The 17,940-nt window shown below is 42.0% G+C and overlaps 1 protein-coding gene across 1 annotated transcript in view; it reads right to left on the reverse strand.

The window, feature by feature from the left end:
* Positions 1 to 9,575: 9,575 nt before the first annotated feature.
* HRAS (HRas proto-oncogene, GTPase) overlaps positions 9,576 to 17,940 on the reverse strand; it is a 77,385-nt gene continuing 69,020 nt past the window's right edge. Inside the window, exon 6 of the mRNA XM_058156801.1 lies at positions 9,576 to 11,455. The gene's annotated coding sequence lies outside the window, so the exon portion shown is untranslated. The remainder of the gene's footprint in view (positions 11,456 to 17,940) is intronic.

The raw sequence follows: 17,940 nt of genomic DNA on the forward strand, positions 1-17,940 counted from the left end.
TTTAACCCGTGGGTTACAGGATAGAGCAAATCTTGAAAGTGTTTCACCACAACACAGTCAAACATCCCAGGGAAACGTTCAGTAAATCTCAAGCGTGCTCTTGTGCTAAGGAATTCAGCTGGAGTGCCTAAGAATGAGGATTAAACACTGATTAGAATGTTAAGAAGAACCAACCCAGGCACTCTGGTGAGATCACAAGGTTTAATACGCAAGCCCTACTTTAGGGATTTTCATTGCTAGAGGCTACTTGGGATAGAAAAGGTATTCTGGCAGCATTAAAGGTGTGGAAGCCTTTTACTTCCACAATATCCTTCCACAAACTAGGTTACTATATTAAAGGAGTTCCATGGATTTCCGTCTAGACTTCAGTAATGCCTGGTTTGGTTTTGATCAGAATAATTCCTGTATGAGGCAGTTTCGATTTGATGCTGTTATCCCCAGGCTATTACATTAATAAGATGGGGAAGGCATCATCTCCGCTTTGAGGAGGTGTAGCAAGCTCTCGGAGCAAAGCCAGCCGAGCTCCTGCATGGAAGCAAACTGACCAGCTCTAGAACTAAATGACGGGAAGACTACATCACACAGAATTACCAAGGAAGCTCTCTGAGGTGTCAAGAGTAGTTGTTAACATGGGACATTTTGGGGCGACAGTGGCAGCAGACCTATCAAAGTGCCCAAACGGGGCCATCTACTGAACCGCAGGGTGTTCCAACTTTCAGCAGTGGGAAAGTATCCAGAATCCAGAGCTGAATCCCTGCCTGCACTATTCTGATCCAAAAGTTGGAGCTGGTCCATCAAGATAACGTTAGATTTTAAAATGAAATACATCTTAGCTCTACTTAGGGCAGGGGTGTCCAAACTTTTTTGAGTGAGGGCCAAATACAGAAAAATAAGCAAAGGCCCGGGCCACCCGGGGGGGGGGGGGGGGAATGGGCGTGGCTTATTTTGGGGTGTGGCTTGGTGGTCATGTGACTGGTGGGCGTGGCTAACTGCTCATGTGACTGAGTGGATGTGGCTATGGGCATAGAAACTACTCAGAGGGCTAAAAAAAGTAATTTTTGACCAGTCCTCACACTTATGACCATCCTCACATTTATGCCCATTGCAGCATTTTTAACAACCATATCACTCATTTCACAACTGCTTCTCTTCACCACGGTTACAAGATAGGGTGCAAAATGTAAAGATAGTTGTACGTGTGAGGACCAGTCAAAAGTGTGAGAACCTGTCAGAAATCACTTTTTTCAGCCGTCTGGGTAGTCCCTATGCACAGTTTAGGCTTAAGTATACTATATGTGTGTGAGTTATATATATGTGCATGTGTATCTCTATGTTTGTGTACGTGTGTGTTTGTGTTATGTTGATTTTAATGTAATATTTTTAAATATAATTATTCAGAAAGGCATGCGGCTGGACAACAAACAGTATATAAGCCTAGTAAATTCATGTGTGGCCCAGGCCACACACAAGAGGTGACATATTGACACATGATTACTGTGTGTATTTCTAACTCACCTATAATGTGAAGAACATTGCTCTCAGTGGGAGCAGTGATGCTGTCCTTTGGATTGAAGGCGAACTCGGCCTCGGGATGCTCCGGGGACAGAAACGCCGCAAAAGAGCGACGGCTCAGCTGCCCCCAAGGGGAAGGGAGGACCCCGGAGAAGAGCCTGACGCTCCGCCGCAGCCACGCACCTGATCGGCCTCCCAAGGAGCTACGGCCGGGGTGCCCGTCAACGAGCTCAGCTCCCACAGCCAGCCCGGCCTCGCATTAGCCGGGGCCCCTTTCCAGCAGCTGGTGGGCAGCGGGGCGCAGGGCGCGGCCGGGCCTCCAAAGCAGTAGGGCCGCCCGGACCTTGAGTCCGCGGCTGGCGTCCTCCGGCCCTTGAAGCAGCAGCGGGGCGGCGGCCTCCGTGGCCCTTCGTCTCTAGGCGGAGAGCAGGTGGCAGTCAGTGGCTCCCAGGCGGCGATCCCCTCAGCCTCTTCCCCCCCACTCCCCGCCTCCCGCCTGACTCACCAGCCCTGGGCCGCCTCCTGCCTGGCCCGGCCTCCGAGCGGAACTTGGCCGGAACCACCAGCGGCTCTCCGTCCGCCTCCCGCTGCCTCTTCCTCCTGGGCAGCCGAGGGGCACCGCCTCGCTTCAGTCCGCACTCCGGGGGGACGGGGCGGCGGCGGGGGCAGCGCCTGTGCCTATCCCGCGCGCCGCTTCCCCCTGCCGCCGCCCCAGCGGATGCCGCCACCGAAATTCATCCTCAGAGTCGCCCATTTTGGCGGCGCAGCTACGCAGGCGCCACCTTTCCGTTGCTGCGCAAGCTCCCCCTGCTGCTCGGCGGCTGAACTGCCCCAACCCTCTTTGCAACAGCCCCGCGCCGGGACGGAAGAGTCACGTACAGAAACAGGAGCCATCTACGATTTTTATTACATATTTTACCCGAGACGTTGCGCAACCTTCTATTGCACCAGGCCACCCCACCTGGGAAGCCGGGCAGAATGGTGAAGGCGGCGGGCCATATTCAATTATATTTTCAGAATTTGCTGCGGGCCAATAAAAACTGACCCGCGGGCCGCAGTTGGCCCGCGGGCCGTAGTTTGGACACCCCTGACTTAGGGAATCAGGGATTCCCTGATGTTTTCCTGAGTTTCTAAAGGAATTCTGTTTCTCCTCCTAAGGAACATTCTCTTTTATGTCTGTGCTTAGGGGGAAGATAAAGCAAAAATATTCATTTAAAAAAATCCAAAAGGATTGTACAGGATGTTGAAAAGCTGTGTTTTACATGGTTCTAATAACAGTCAGACTTTGGAACAAATTGCTGCATGTGGATTCTTTACTTGCTCTCTGGGAATGTTTGGCAAGTTGCCAGTCTATCCCCTGGTGTGCCCAGTTTTTGGGCAAAGGTGAGTTAAACTCAGCCAGATGCCATCGTCGGAGGGATGGCAGTCCGAGTGATCTATTCCTGCTCATCTTGTGGGTTTGGTTTAACAAGATTTTGGGTTGTGACAATTTACTATAACCACAGTGTAGACAAGCTGACACTTCAAGGAAAGGAAAGATTGGATCTTTGCTTGCAGGTATAGTTGTATTCAAACATTTTCTTGGAAATCATAAAATGAAACATGCTTGTCAGCACAATGCTCATGTTTTCAGGCTTATTCTGTTGGAAGATAATAGTTCGACTGTGACACTTTCTGCAAAGGCCAGAGTTGTATCATTCATGTGACAACTGCAAAATTCCCAGTCTTCTCATTTAATGGCAGCAAAATCTTTGCTTCCTTCCTTGCCAGATGGGGGAACCATGAACGATAATGTCAATTTCCAACTGGAAACTCGGGGTTCACTACCGAGTTCAGCTCAGTCAGCCACAGGAGCAGGAAAGCCACCTGACAAATATATGACAAAAATGAAGAATTCCACTCTTAGATGCTCTGTGAGAAAGAACCAAAACCTGATCAGGATACTTCATGGAATATTTTTAGATCATTGTCTGTTGATGGGCAATAATGGTTGTCCATTTCCATGGCCAAGTTGCCCAGCTTGAAAATGCTTTGAGAACTCCTGTACAATACAGCTGCCATGTAAAAGTTCATCTGAAATCCTTTCCGTGCAATACGTTTTACAATTGTATGCAAATGTTTAGGTACCTGGGATCTATTTTTTTCAATCTCTAAGTGAACAGAAGCTAATCCAATCTCTAGATGTTGTAGTGGTAAATCTACCTTTTTGCCAACTTGGTCTATTAGCCGTATGATTCAAGATCAAGGCACCTCCTGGATCCTCCTTTAACAGAAATAAATTTTCCAGCATTTCCTGTAGCCAGCTAAAAGCCCCTCTCTAATTTTTCCTCCACTCTTCTAGCTCTGAAATATTTCTGGGTTTCCTTCCTCTGACTGAATGCTTGAGATCTGCCCACAGGTTTTCAATAAAATTCAAGTCTGGGGGCTGTGAAAGCCATTGTAATACTTTGCTCTCCGTTTCCTGTCAGTATTTTATGGTCTGCTGGAGCTGTGTGTTTCAAACCATTGTTTGGGAATACTCAGTTTCTGCATACAATTGCATACTCAACATGTATAGTTTGGCTTAATGCTGTTCCTATTCTTGTCCGCAACTTTTTGTGGACACAGATATAAACGGCAGAGTATGGACTGTAAATAGGTGCCTAGAGTGGCTATAATGTATACACATTCCTGTTAAAATGCCAGGTTTTTGAAATGTAAAAAAAATAAAAAATCAGAACAAGATAAATCACTTTAGAAGTTTCTCCACCTTTAATGTAAGCTGTATAATTCAATTGAAATGGAAATCTTTTAGGGAGGGAAATAAAACAAAAACGTTGCCTAAGTGTGTGCACCTCCTTATAAGTAGGGATGTGCCTGTGTTCAGAATTAACCAATCATATTCAAACTGATGTTAAAAATAGTACACACCTGGCATCAATTAAAATGACTGATCAAGTCCATCAAAGGGATCTCATTGTTGGAAGGTATCGGTTAGGAAAAGGGAACAAAAAAACCTCCAAGGCTTTGAATATACCACGGAATACATTGAAGAGAGTTATCAACAAGTCGGGAGACTATGGCACAGCAGTGACATTACCAAGAACTGGATGTCCCTCCAAAATTGATTATAAAAAATAAAAAGAAGAAATGGTCCTTGAGGCTGCCAAGAGACCTATAGCAATATTAGAGCTGCAGGAATTTCTGGCAAATACTGGTTGTGTACTACATGTGACAACATTCTCAGTACTCTTCATATGTCTGGGCTTAGGGTATGGTGGCAAGATGGAAGCCTTTTCTTGCAAAGAAAAAAACTCTTTGAGCTTGGCTACGTTTTGCAAAAACTGAATCACGTATGACAAAATCACATGAGAAAATGTGCTCTAGTCCTGGGGTCCCCAACCTTTTGGACCTCACGGACCACCAAGTTCATAATTTTAAATCAAGTGGACCACTAATACGAATCCAGGGTGCCACTTGCTGAAGCGCCTGGACTCCCAGTAACTGTCCCTCCTCTCTCTTTTCTCCCCTCTTTCTTTCTCTCCCCCCTCTCCCATTCTCTCTCTCTCATTCTCTCCCCCTCTCTCCCATTCTATCTCCCACTCTTTCTCTCTCCCACTCACTCTCTCCCCCCTTCTCTCTCCCACTCTTTCTCATTCTCTCTTTCCCCCCCCCCCCCATTCTGATTCTCTCTTATTCTCTCTTTCACTCTCTGATTCTCTGTGTGTCCCTTTCAGAGCCAGGTGGCTTCGGCAAGAGCAGCAAAGAGACTGGCCCTCCAGGCGACATCTCCAGGGAGGCAGGCAAGCCGGGCAGTGAAGCACCCTTTGCGTTTTCCCTCCAGCTGAGTAAGCAGCCCAGAGACTCCGGGAGGAGAAGGCGGGCAGAAGCAGAGGGGGGTGGAGTGCTCCGGAGAAACAAGGCACGCCAGGAAGGCCCACTGCCTGCTGTGCCAACCTCGCAAAATTGAGGGGGGGGGTCTTTACTTAATGCAAGACATCCCCCTTTGGGGGGGGCACACATCTTCCAAGAAGGCGGTGCGCTCTCTTTCATTCTCTCTTTCTGTCTCTCATTCTGATTCTCTCTCATTCTCTGATTCTCTCTCTCTCTCTCTCTTTCATTCTGTCTCTTTTTCTCTCTTTCATTTTGCACAGCATCAGCATTCCGCCTCGGTATATTTGTCCAGCCAGTGGAGCAAAGCAGCCCTTGTCTCCTGCTGCTTGGGACTTGGAGCTATAAACGGTGTCTGATCAGGGGAGCAGCTGTATTTTGCTCTTCATTGCGGACGCCAGACCGGCCCCCTACAAGCTCTTGTCTCTCGAGGAGCCCAGCCAAAGTTTCCGGTGCTGCTTCAGCGAGCACTCCTTGAGAGATGAGAGCTTGCAGGGGGCCAATCTGGCATCCACAATAGAGAGCAAAATACGGCTACTCCCCAGTCCAGTCACCATTTACAGCTCCAAGTCCCAAGCGGCAGGAGACGAGGGCTGCTTTGCGCCACCGGCTGGGCAAATATACTGAGGCAGAATGCAGATGCTGCGCAAGTGCAAGTAGTGCTTCACTTCCACAGCTTCCAGCCATTGGAATCGCTGCTTCAGCCCGCTTGCACCACAGCTCCTCCACCAGGGTGCACCGGCAAAAATATGAAGATTCTTCCACGGACCACCAAAATTTTCTTGCGGACCACCAGTTGGTGACCGCTGCTCTAGTCTGATGCAGTTGTATTTTCTGGCCGTAATTCTAAAACCTGTATTTGATGTAAAAACAACACTTGCATATCATCAAAAGTATACCATCCCCACAGTGAAGCATAGTGGTGGTAGTATTATGCCTTGGGGCTGCTTTTCTTCAGCTGGAAATGGGGCTTTGGTCAAGGTAGAGGGAATTATGAATAGTTCCAAGTATCAGTGAATTTTGACACAAAACCTTCAGGCCTCTGATGAAGATGAAGATGAATTGTACACTTCAAAATGACAAATGATTGAATGCATGCCTCCAAATCTAAAGAAGTTTACCAGAAGATCAAAATTTTGGAATGGTTCAGTCAGAACCCAGACCTGAATCCAATTGAAAATCTGACGTGAAGAGGACCTGTGCACAGGAAATGCTCTCGCAATCTGATAGATTCTGAGTGCTTTTGCAAGGAAGAATGGGCAAAGATTCCCAAGGCAAGGTGTGCCATGCTGATAGGCTCTTACCCAAAAGACTGAATGATGTCAATAAAATCGAAAGGTGTTTCAATAAAGTTATTAGTTTAAGGGTATGCATCTTTATGCAACCAAATTAATTTTTTTATTATTTGTCCCCCTAAAATATTTGTTTGTTTTTCAATTTAATTGTACATTGTTATATTAAAAGTGGAAAAAATGTGATTTATCTTGGTCTGATTTTTTTTACATCTCAAAACATTTTAATAGCAATGAGTAGACTTTTTATATCCACTGAACTTGCTGTGTAAAATCACAGCTATATTGATACATGGCCTTAATTTACAGAAGATAAAAATAAGGACATGTTTAGCAAACACATATTTAGAAAGAACAAGCTATTTCCTGAAACTACAGAGAACAGAAGTTAAAATGTAGAAAAGTAACGAGAGCCTATGTTAGGGAGAAAAACCTTGATAAAGTCAATTTCCCAGTTAAATATTTGCTGCTTCATTCATCTGTAAATATAATCTCAAATTTCATATACCGTATATACTCGAGTATAAGCCGAGTTTTTCAGCACGTTTTTTGTGCTGAAAAACGTCCCCTCGGCTTATACTCGGGTCTATACGGCTTATACTCGAGTTTTTTGTTTTTTTTAAGCCCCTCGGCTTATACTCGAGTATATACGGCTTATACTCGAGTTTTTTTTTTTTCTTTTTTTCACATTTTACCGGACGGCGCGGGGAAGCCCTGCCGGTGCAGTGAGAGGGCGGGGCGGGGGAGCCGCCAGCCTTCTCAGCTGAGGGAGGGAGGGTTTCAACCGTAGGTGCCTCATTTCCCACCCTCGGCTTATACTCGAGTCCCCAGTTTACCCCAGTTTTGGGGGTAAAATTGGGGACCTCGGCTTATACTCGGATCGGCTTATATTCGAGTATATACGGTATTTTTGAAAGATAAGATTCATGATTTTTTTCTTTCGAGTCATTTTATGCATTTTCTGCATTTAATTGCCAAACTTCGGTAGCCAAAATGTGGCATGCCTATTTTAACTTATCAACCCGCCCCTTCCATTTTTAGAAGTTTAAATATTGCAGATAAGCCTGGATAGTGTGTGTTTATAATACAGGCAAATGTATTTAACTCCAGACACTCCCAATTTTCTCACTAACAAGCTTTTACAATACCCACATGTGCTTCTCCCCTCCCCCCCCAATGTTTTTTGTGCAGATGTTTTATGCAGGTGAAAAACTTAGGTTTTTGGGACTATCTGTACAATTCAACTGATTTACCGTTGCAGAAACATAGCCGAGATTCCCAAATATGGATGATTGTTGTGTAACAATGCAATTTGTTTACAAAAATTATCATTGTGTTTTTAAAAGTATCTAGCTCCAGTATTTTCATTAACTAACAGATTGAAAAATAGGGTTGGGGGGCTGGTGTTGCAGATTATCAAGTATGCAGCAAGAAGACCAGAGGTAGGAGGGCAGATTGCTTGAAAAATAAGACAGGGAAGGAGCCTGACGGCTTTCACTTTTATGCAGAGGAAAAGTGGTGGACAGATATTCTGGTGGGAAAGCATTGGGCCTTCCAAAACAAAATGAAGTTTGGTAATCCTAGGTGTGAAGAATGGTAATATAAAACATTTATAGCATAACATAATAGCTTATTAGAACTATTTTTTCTCCTAAGGAATAAGTACCATGGCCCTCCAAGTGCTACACTGTAAAACCAGCTATACTAGTTAATGAGAAATAGAATTCAGTAGTGGCTTTAACTGCTTCACCCTTAGTATCGGGGTTTTTTTTTTAAAAAAATTGCAGTATTAAAAAATAACGAAAGTTCTTCAATTACACGGGCACAGCAGTGGCAGAAATAAATGAACTAACAGCATTCCAATATCTCAAGACAGAATTTCCCTGCCTTCTGAATTTTAATAGCATAGACTTTTAAGACTAAGTCTATGCTAAATGACTATGCCTTAATTAAGCATTAAAAAAATACTGTGGTTTTAAAATACACAAGGGGAAGATCCAAACCCTACTTTAGTTTTGAACTGGACTTGTTTTTTAATGTTACTATCTGTCCAAATGTACAGTTGATAAACCAGGAATGAGCAATAGTGGAGACACCAATAGTTATAGTTCTGAGAAAAGATGTGTGCTGAAAAATCCCTTTTGAGGTTGCATTATGGCAGATAATTAATTATGTATAGTTAACAGGAGACTGCTTTACAGCCACAATATGTTGCACTTGATCTGGTTTATTAATTAGATTTCAATGCCCGAATTCAGGAACATTCCTTTTTTCATGTAAACAGATGCTTAAAGTTTGTTAGCCATTACAAGCAGCGATGGAACCCAAGCCAAGAGTAGAATTTGTGAAGTGGCTGCCTTTCTGCTTTGGCCAAGTTCTCTAGATAGCTCATAACCCATGAAAAGATGGGCTATCTTAACAAAGGGGAACAGCGAAGGAAAAAATCCTGCTGCTTTATAGTTACTTCTTTAGGACATTGTTGGGCATCTACCTTTGGATAGAAGTGCAGTTATCAATTTCTGTTAGAATTCACCTTGCCCTGCTAAGGTACTATAACAAATTAGCATCTCAGTCAGTTAATTGTTCTTTTGAATTATATGGATGGAAATCAATGGATCAAGCTCAATTGCAATCCCATTATGGGAATTTAGTTCTCAGAACAGTGAAAAAACCCCCAAGAGATAAGCTTTCTGAATAAGCTGCCTGTAGACCTGACGCTGTGGTGCCATTTTCAATGTTTCATCTTGATACCACCATTATAATAAACGTAGAGGCCTCTCCCAATATCTGGTCAACATCTGCAATGAGTCATTCTGCTATTAAGGCAACTTGGATCCAGGGTGTTGAGAAAGACAGATCAAATAGTAAATTCATCCAGAAATGAAACAGATATTTAAGCAATTAACAGAAATGAACCAATGTTTACTTTTTAAGACATACGTTCTAATGGCAAAAATGTGTGAACAACGAAACTGTTTCTTGGGGTTTATATATCGATAACGATTTTCATCCTGAGATATAGTACAGGGAGTTCGAATAAAAGGGAACATAAACCCCAAAAGGTACAGTATACACACCAACACTTTTGAGAACAAAATCGCTTTTAATGACATTTAAGGCTAGGTTTGGATTCTCTTTAATACTCCCAACAGTTTTAAAAAATCATGCTTGTTATCTAATTATTAGGCTGGTTTTCCTTAATTCAGCCAGTGATGAGGGATCTGGTTGTGGTATCTTACCAGAAGAGCTTTGAATTACAGCAACTACAGTCACAGACATACAGAGGGAACTGCTCCCTGACAGCAGGATTCAGAGCTGTGCATGCAATTACATAGGCACAGCGGCTACAAGGGTAGGTGGAGAATGGAGCAGGAACACGGAAACAGGCTCCCATGTCTCCAAAGACCAGCTGCACCTCCAAGTAGTACACAAATTTTGCAATAAGCACACCAGGGAAGACAGCCTTGACACAGGCAACAAGCATAAAAATCTTGGGGAGGCTGGTGGGGCGGGGTGGGGGTGGAAGAGAGACCATGCCAACAACAAACAGGAAAGCCTACATAACAAGTCAACCTTTCTTGCCCACTGGATAATTCTTCCCAATCAGCCTGTAAGACACAAAGGTTGTGGAAAATAAAACACAAAAAGCTTCCCATGTTTCCTAAAGATATACGGAGGGACCGTTTCCCTTTGATGCAGCAGGGAATGAGCAAAGGTTGGGCTCACTGAATTCAGAGTTGGAAAATTCAAGATCCTCCAGTCTTCATCAACAGGTTCAGGTAGAGTCAATTTATACATTTACAGGTTCTCCCAACACCATAAAAAGGAAGAAGAAAAAAGGAAAACATCTAAAAACTGGCACCCCTCTTTCCCTCCACCCCTTCTCAAGTACTCTTGAGGATACTGTCCAGGCCTGAAGAGAATGTCCACCAGACTGACCATCTACTCTGCAAGAACGATGACTCAAGTTGTTCTAGCACAGGGGAGACAATGTTAGCCAAAAATAAGAGTGGCATAATTACCTTCCCTGTTTACACAGAGATAAATCAATGGGCGGAGACAGGTGGAATTAGTTATAGGTACGATTATTTTTATGCCTTTTCTACCCACTTCTTGAAAATGAGAGTATATTTTTCCCCTACACTCTCCTCTCCACCCACCCACCCCCAGTGGAATGACAGGCTCGTGAATCTTCTTGGCAGCACCTTCCAAAGAGCCTTGATCTTCTGCTGACAACAGCTAGCCTTCTTTCAAATGGAGCCCTTCAGGCTGTGAATTAGAGCTTGCTCCCTGCCTTACATGCCTTGCAGCACCAAAGTGGGAAACCAGTCCACCTGCAGATGCATCCAGGATTTGGCCTTGGTGAGCTGAGCTCAAGCTGATTGAAGAAACAAGATGGGTCTTCCCCTGCATGAGCTTCCTTTCAGACACTGTCAATCAATCCCTTGGAACAATGACAAGAGATGGCAAAACCAGTGTCAAGACCACCAAATAATAACTTACTGCAATTCCTTATGTGGCTTTGTACACACTGCCAGGAAGTGGAGGGAGGGAGGAGGCAAAAAAAAAAAAAACCAGGAGGGGGGAGGATTTAAACAATAAAAGAGTTCTTTGCAGGCCTTGGTGAATTTTTAAAACTGTCCATGTGGAGCACTTTGGGGGGGGGCCTGCAGACACCACCCCATCTCTCCTTTCCCCGAATCCATTTGATTCTATTTTCACATCGCCTCCATCTCCGTGCTACACACAGTAGAAAGCCTTCCAAGTCACAGTCTGGTCCACTGCAAACAGAAAAAAAGCAACGAGTAAAATAAGCTGGAAGGCCTTTACAAAAAGTTACTTATTTATGCAATTCAACAACCTCAGAGTACAAAAATCAAAACAGATCAATACAGTACATGAAATAATAAAACTATTAGTGTAGGAAAAATAATCAGAGGGAACCGTTTAAAATGCCAAGGGTGGTGTGTGCATATATTTATTCAATATGGTCCTGAAATTATTTCAAGGTTAACACATTCCTAAAAGGGGAACAGGACCATATTGAATAACTACACACATACACATATATTTTTTAAAAAGCTTGGTTAAATGGACTTCAGAATTCTGTTAACCGGGAGTGGGGGATAAATCTATACATCAGTGTGTGTTTGCTTCACAGGATGGCAGTTCTGAATCTGATTTGTTTGCTGCTCTTGTTCAAGAACTGACCTCAATAGTTTGATTGTGGCTAACAGACCCTCAGGCGGTGTTGCACTTAACATGGTATGCAGAAGCATAGCTCAGCAGCAAGTGGTAAATGCTTAGAATAGAAGCATTATGCTCTCCTGCAGTAGCATTTCACAGAGCAATACATTTATGGAGTTGCAAAATGAGAGCCAGTGGCAACTTAAAGTGCCAAATATATTTTGCATCCGCTGAACTTATCTAGTAACTATGAAAGTCCTACATTTGGTTTTCTATGTAAATCAAATTTAGATTTCATTCAAGCCTTCTTCAGGCCGTCAAGTCTACCTTTTCACTCACCTCCTGGTGAATGGGTAAAGGGTCTCCAGTTGGGGGGGGGAGAGGACTACAATTGCCTCTGAGGGTTCCAAACTGTTACACCAATTAACAGTCATTAATTGTGATAGATTAACTATATGCAAACAATGGATCTCATTAAGATACCACTTCCTTGATCACTGCTGAGCCCCCAAAAAAAGCAAACTGTCCTTTGCTGACACACTGGAAATTTACTTACCAATGTAGTTCATTGTTTAAGTAAAAAGTGACTGTAGTACTATTTACTAACCTCAAGATGATGCTGTGATTACATCAATGTTTTGATTTACAAAACATGGTAATTACAGAGAGAGTGGGAATTATAAGCCTTCATATTACTTTATTTTGCTTCAAGTTTTTTATTTTATTTTACAATATATCCATATCAATGTGTGAACAGTGTGACACCTGGGTGTCATACATTTTAGTACAAATAAAAATAGTGATATTAATCATATTTGTTACATTCTTCAAGCTTATGTAGTTCTAGTGTTAATACACATCTTTGTATTACATTATAGGCTTTCATTATTTCGTTATTCAATATTCAATACGTTATTCCAATACCAATCACAATATTATCTAAGCATATATAATACCATCATTCAATTTCTAATCTTCCCTCTTATTACTTTTGTCTTATTGTATAAAAATGTGTATACTAATATTCCCCTCTCTATTTCTATCCCCATTCTAACTTTTAATCATGCCGCCATTATATTTAAAAACAAATCCTTTCTATCCGTCATCTCTTGCGCCCTTTAAAGCTTGAATTGTTCGTTTTTTTAATTTGCCTCCCATATTCCTCTCTTGGATCTTTATCCCTATCTGCATCTATGTCCTGACTATTCATTTTAAACATTTCTCCCATCTCTGCCCTTTTTCATTGTCTAGCTTTCAAAATTTCTACCCATGCCCCTATCCCCCTTTCAAAAATGTCTTCCTGCATATCCAGTTCCCTTTATAATCTCTTAAAATGGTTTCCCCTTGGTTTATTTCACCCGTCATTGTTGTTTTTGTTATTGTCTCCTTCTTGTCATCTTGTTTTGTTTGCTGGTTAATCTGTTCTGCTTTTTCATCTGCTCTTTCAATTGGCTCCTCCTTTTCCTGGGTGTCTTGGTCACTCATTGTCTTTTGTATAATATCTCCCAGTTTTTCGTCTATGCCATGCATTAGGTTGTTAATCTCCTTGTGGTTTCTTATCAGAATATCCTTGTTGCTTTGAAACATCGATGCCATTTCTTCCCAAGTTCCACTCATTCCCTTCTGATGGAGCATCTTATCTTATTTAATAAGCCCCGCTCTTGTCCAGTGATTCAAAAACCTTATATTCAAGCTTAAAGTCACTCCCCCAAAAAATTCAATGTTCACAATTTTTTGTATTCCATAATTAATCAATCTGTTCTTTAAATAGTCCCAGAAACCTTCCAGAATCTCCTTAAATCTCCTTTATGTGTTCAATCTTGTATTATGGCATTCAGGGGTCTCTTTAATGAATATATTTTCCTAATTCTCATATTTAAATCTCCAGAAGTCACATCATAGGTGCATAAAACATATCCTTATCAAAATTTTCCAGAATTTAAGAATAAGTTATACTTCCCTTCCGTCAACAGATGGCACTCTCAGTTTAGATTTCAACGTTAACCAGTTTTAGTCAAATAAGTCAAAATATAGAAACAGTTTTTTAGGTAAATAGTTCCAGTATTTTTAAAATGCCTTTCCAAAACAACGCCTGCTCAATTTAAAAGTCCAATTTTCTATATTTTTAAAAGGGTTTTTGTTTTTTTTTTTGCTTTTCTCCCCTTGATTCTTTTCTTTCAATTCTGAAGTTTTCTCAAAGTGCTTAGTCGCTGCTTTAACAAATAGTTGTGAGCCTCTCTTTTCCTGGATTTTTTTTTCTTTTGGGGTTAGATTTTAAATAGAAAAGAATCCTCTCACCCAGTTCCAGACAGGGTTCACTATCTCTACTCCAGCACTAGTCTTCGATGTTCCTCGGCTGCCCCAACTTCGTGGCAGCCATCTTTAGGCTGCCCCTTCTCCTCATCGTGGCTGAGAGGGAAAGAAACACCAAGTCCAGCAGAAGAGTTGCGACTCTCCGCAGTCTCACAGGGCGCCCCTCTTTGCTTCACCATGCCTACAGGGCGGCTTTGACTCTTTTCCGACCCCACCAACAGGGAGAGCATATGCTCGTTTGCTTATAGTACAATATTATAGATGCAACCCAATCTATATTATCTTCTTCTGTTTTACATACAAGAACTCTTTCAGATGGCCAAACCTGCTGGTGTCACTGTTTATTTATTAAGCAGAGCACAGAGGCTCTCAAACTTCTATTTATGTGCCAACCCTGCTCTGTGAAATGTCATAGGTACACACTTACTTTCGTCCAACATAAATTTGAAAGTAACAATAGCTGTTTCTCTCCCAGCCATTGGTAATTTGATATAATAAGAGGGAACAGGATCAGTAATCAAATTGGTATAGTGGTTAAGGCACCAGGCTAGAAACCAGGAGACCATGAGTTCTAGTCCTGCCTTAGGTAGGCATGAAAGCTGGCTGGGTGTCTTCACTCACCCATCTCAGCCCAATCTACCTAACAGGGTTGTTGTTGTGGGGAAAATAGGAAGAAGGAACATTACATATGCCACCTTGAATTGTTTATAAAAATAATAAAGGCGAATATAAATAAAAATAAATTTTATGTATGTAAAAATGTATTTGATTTGGATTCAGGAGTAGACACTAGTATGTACATACCTAGTTTATCTTTTTTATTATTTATTATTGTTGTTATTGTTATGTGTAAAATCAGAACATGACAGAAGAGAAGTAAACCCAATATAATCCTTTATATTGTTGCAATGGCATACTTTTGGGAGCTAGGAAATGGGAGAAGAGCTCAAGTACAGCATACAGTTGAGTCAGTCCCAGAGAAATGTAAAACATGCATAACTGAGTACTGTACTTCCTCAAGGCAAACTAACAAAATAAGGCACTCCTCTTAGGCCTGAGTCACTTGTGCTGCTGCTAAACTCAAAGCATACTCTTCTCACAGCACATGTGGGTATCGGGCGCTTGAATGTGCCCAGGGCCCAACTCTTCACAAGCTCATGCAAACAGAAACAACTCAAACACTAAGGCAAAGACTGTTTCAATGATAATGTCTCCTTCAAGTGGTTTCACCCTAAAGAACACGAGACCCAGTTTGGTATAGACTGAGGTTCAGGCACCAGGCTAGAAACCAGGTGACTGAACTCTAATCCTGCCGCCGTAGGCATAAAAGCCATCTGGGTGACTTTGGACCAGACACTCTCTCTCAGCCCAACTCAACTCACAGGGATGTTATTGTGGTAAAAAACAGAAGGAGGAAGGAGAATTAGGTATATTTGCCTCCTTGAGATATTTATAAAAATAATGTAGGTACATTTCTAAATGTGTTATATAAATAAAGAACATATACACGTATAAAACAATGAGAAAGTAAGAGCAGATACAAAGGCAGTGTGAACAGACAGGAAAATGAAGAACTCCATAACCTCCTTTGTGTTTACTATGTCCCAATCTTTTTGCCTTATCTCCACCTTGGCCTAATTCTCCAAGTCTTAGAGAGAGAGTGGGACTTCTTGGAAAGATATTGTTTGACATAAAATCAGATCCCACTTATAGTATAACTAGTTAAGGGAAAACCAACTCCCACCCCCTCCTTAAGGGAGCATAAACCACACCTAGATAAATATTGCCAAGTTACGTTCTCCTCATCAAAAAGAAAGACTTCAGGCAGTTCCAGGGCTCTGCCTTCAGGACACAGTGTGAGTATTTGCAAAGGATGTAGGAATGAAGACACACTTGGCCGACACCGGCTTTTTTCCTCCCCTCAGCCTTTGGCAGTAGCCTCTCTCTTAGGCCAAGCATTTTAAAAAGCATTTGGGATTAATCTGCAGTTTCAGCAGTGAGAGCACAGGAAGTTACCCCCACCCACCCCATCTCACATCACAGTCTACAGGAAATGCTCTGAGACATCTGGATTATTTGAACATCTGGACACATACAAACACACACACTTTTAACAATAGCAGCTGCGCTAGGTACAATAAAAAAAACCTAGGCCTTCTGGGGGATCTCAACTGATGAAACTTTACATCCATTCACTTCTCAATTGTAATTTTCTTTTTTGAAGGAAGTGTTCTTTTTATAAAGGAATACATAAAATAGTATAACCATAGAAGGAAGAAATTGCTCTGATTCCTGCTCATCTGCTATTGTCTCTCCACTGAGATTCAAGCTACCCAGAATAGTCTTAATAGTCATGTTCAGAAATTTAGGCGGATGTATCTATGGCTCTATATATGCCAGCATTCTCCAATGACATTTCCATGGTCATGTGGCCAGCATGGCTATACGCCAAAATCATATGAAATGCTGTTACCTTCCCACCGAAATACTATCTATTTATCTACTCACATCTGTATGTTTTCAAACTTCTAGGTGGGTAGGAGTTGGGGCAAGTAACAGGGGCCCAGCCCGTCACATGGCACTTGAGTCTTGAATCTTGACTGCCAGATGACAAGCTGGGCACCTTTAACCACTGAGCCATCACAATTAAATATATGTGTGTGTGTGTTTCTGTGTGTGTATTGACACCTGACTCCTGACACCTGAATAAGAAAAGGGTGCTTTAGCAATGAAGAGCTTTTCTTCTAATTCTATAAACTATGTACAATGTATCTCTTTTCTACTAAATAACAAATACACTGGAGTGGGGTGGAATCATTCCAATATGTTATCTATTTGTATTTCAACCACAGGTCTCAGAGCATGAATTTTACATATCTGGATTTTGAGTGCTGTTAGGCATTAATTCCTCCCTATAAAATCTCTCAAATAGATTCTGACCAACAACACCAGTGGTGGGATTCTACCGGTTCTCACCGGTTCAGTAGAACGGGTTGTTAAGTAGTTAAGCAGTTCTGAGAACCTTGTTAAGTAGTTAAGCAGTTTGGAGAACCGCTTGTTAAAAGAAATTTTTTTTTCCCCCACTTTACAGGCTTAATCCTGTAAGGAATTACAATTTTCTGTGTTATTTTCTAGCCTAATCTTTATTGCCCTGCTTACAGAAACTGCCTCTCCTTTAACCCTTATTACATTCTTGACAGTATTTCCGGTTCTAGAGCTTCTTGGAGGTTTTTTTTTCCCCCTTGACTTTCTTAAAGGGGAAGGGTTGTTTTAAGCTTTTTACACCGCTATTAGGAGGAAATACTCCCTGTTGGAATTCTTTCAGCCAGGATAAGCAATGATCAGCTCTTTGAAGAATAATTGAATAACGAAGCAGAAGCTTTTAATGACAAGGAACCAAGCTGAGTGACATTCAGCAAGGCTTATTGGCTAGCTAAAAAGATTGACATTCAAACATGAGTTTACATACCCTTTCTGACTTTTGGTCTAAAACTGGTTTTTGGTGAAGTTTAATTCTGTGCTTGGTGATGAGATAATTTTCCCTATTCAGCTTTGTTTGGAAGGAAAAAAGTTAATCTCTATTCCTGAAAAGAAGCTGCTTCGGATATCTGACTAGTTTCTGTGTCTATTTGTTCTGGTAATTGGTTTAACAAGCAACAGATACTCTGATTCTGGAGATCTTAAATGACCTCTCTGCTAAAGGGATTCACTTCATGAGCAAGAGTTGGCTGCTGATAGTTATCATTGCATTTTAACTATTTTAATT

The sequence above is a fragment of the Ahaetulla prasina genome, chromosome 1, assembly GCF_028640845.1.
Source record: "Ahaetulla prasina isolate Xishuangbanna chromosome 1, ASM2864084v1, whole genome shotgun sequence".
Classification (NCBI taxonomy): Eukaryota; Metazoa; Chordata; class Lepidosauria; order Squamata; family Colubridae; genus Ahaetulla; species Ahaetulla prasina.